Source organism: Podarcis filfolensis (genome assembly GCF_964270895.1).
Source record: "Podarcis filfolensis genome assembly, chromosome: 13".
NCBI lineage: Eukaryota > Metazoa > Chordata > Lepidosauria > Squamata > Lacertidae > Podarcis > Podarcis filfolensis.
In genome coordinates, this window is record NC_139615.1 from 46,943,493 (window position 1) to 46,945,588 (window position 2,096).

Consider the following 2,096-nt stretch of genomic DNA (forward strand, 5'->3'; position numbering starts at 1 on the left):
GGGAGGAACTCCCTAAATTAATTTACCTCATGTGAAAATCCAGTGGCAAGTGTGGTATGAAGAGAGCTGATTTGTTTTTAAATCCCAAAGAATGTATCAGTGTTTCATTCCTCTTGATTTGACTCATTATACTGAAAGGATTGACTCAGACACCAAGGACTAGCCATGGGCTCTCTGCCTAGCATCTGTGACAACTAACATTTACCAGTAATGACACTGTTCAAAAATCAATAGATGATGTTCCAGCTGTGACCAATACAACTTTAATTGGAACCTGAAGGCAGGGGAGCAGGAAACATGCCACCATGAAAACTATGTTTCTGTTAACTATTTAATTGTCATCCCCTTTCAGGTATATACAGAGCTTCACCAGCTTTAACAGATTGTACCTGTGTTGTGCGTAGGGATGCGGGTGGCACTGTGGGTTAAACCACAGAGCCTGGGGCTTGCTGATCAGAAGGTCAGCGGTTCGAATCCCCGCAATGGGGCGAGCTCCCGTTTCTTGGTCCCTGCTCCTGCCCACCTAGCAGTTTGAAAGCATGTCAAAGTGCAAGTAGATAACTAGGTACCACTCTGGCGGGAAGGTAAACAGCATTTCCGTGCGCTGCTCTGGTTCGCCAGAAGCGGCTTAGTCCTGCTGGCCACATGACCTGGAAGCTGTACGCCGGCTCCCTCGGCCAATAAAGCGAGATGAGCGCCGCAACCCCAGAGTTGGTCACAACTGGACCTAATGGTCAGGGGTCCGTTTACCTTTACCTGTGCTGTGCATTTAACAAAATGGCTAGCCTGCAAGCAGAGTCTGTATGAGGACATCAAGTGGTAGAGTTAATTATAGTGAGTGGGAAGAATCAAGTTTTAACCACCACAGTTTTATATTAAAAAAAGGAAAGGAAGCAAGACAAAAAGGACAGATGTTTGTTTAAAAAATAGAGTTGAACTGAAAATCCTGCAAGTGATGTGGAATTTCATAGAATTCTAGAGTTGGGAGGGACTTCAAGAATCATCTGGTACAATGCCCTGCAATGTGAGAATCTCAACTGAAGTGTCCATGACAGACAGCCCATCCAACCTCTGCTTGGAAACCTCCATGGAAGGAGAGACCGCCACCTCTTGTGGGAGTCCATTCTACTGTCGAACAGCTCTTGCTGTCAGAAAGTTCTTCCTGATGTTTAGTCAATATGCAAATACAGTGGTACCTCGGGTTACAGACGCTTCACGTTACAGACTCTGCTAACCCAGAAATAGTACCTCGGGTTAAGAACTTTGCTTCACAATGAGAACAGAAATTGTGCTCTGGCAGCACGGTGGCAGCGGGAGGCCCCATTAGCTAAAGTGGTGCTTCAGGTTAAGGACAGTTTCAGGTTAAGAATGGACCTCTGGAACGAATTAAGTTCTTAACCCAAGGTACCACTGTAGGCAACTTCATTGAGTACTTTTACTAGTTGCATCAAAACTTTTAAAAAATATTCTCCCTAGATTCCTCAGCTCTGAAGAGGACCCTCCATTCAGAATTTGAATTCCATTTAGTTGCAAGCCTCTGGCACTCTATTTTTAAAGATGGTCCCAAAGTCTTGGTACTCCTGGTAAAACACCTTTTCTAATCACCTCCACAATGCAAGAAGGTGCCCATTAGTATCTATCTTGCTGCTCAAGGATCAATGGCTAATTACTTAAGATTATATCACCATATTCTTAATTACTGTATTGATTTTTCTGAAGGGTACTTAATAAGAAATATAAATGTTTATGTTAGCTAAATAATGCTGTTTGCACTCCCACCAAGGCCTGGGACTTCTTGATGCCAGCTTCTAATAATTGCAAACATTAATCTGCCTTGTCTACAGAATTGCTTTTGTAATCAGATTTATTTTAGAGATCTCGGGGGGGGGGGGGGGAGGTAGCAAGACAATACATTGGTGTCCAATTCTTTTTTTAAAAAAATGCAATTAGCCTTGTTTGTTCTGATTGTGTTGAGTATATTAGCTTTCACTGAATGTTCCATTACTAAATTTATTAATTTGGGCAGGGTGGGCAGGGTAGGAGGCACCATAGGATTTCAGGGGTGGATGGAGTTGGGACTTGGGAGCCAGGATAAA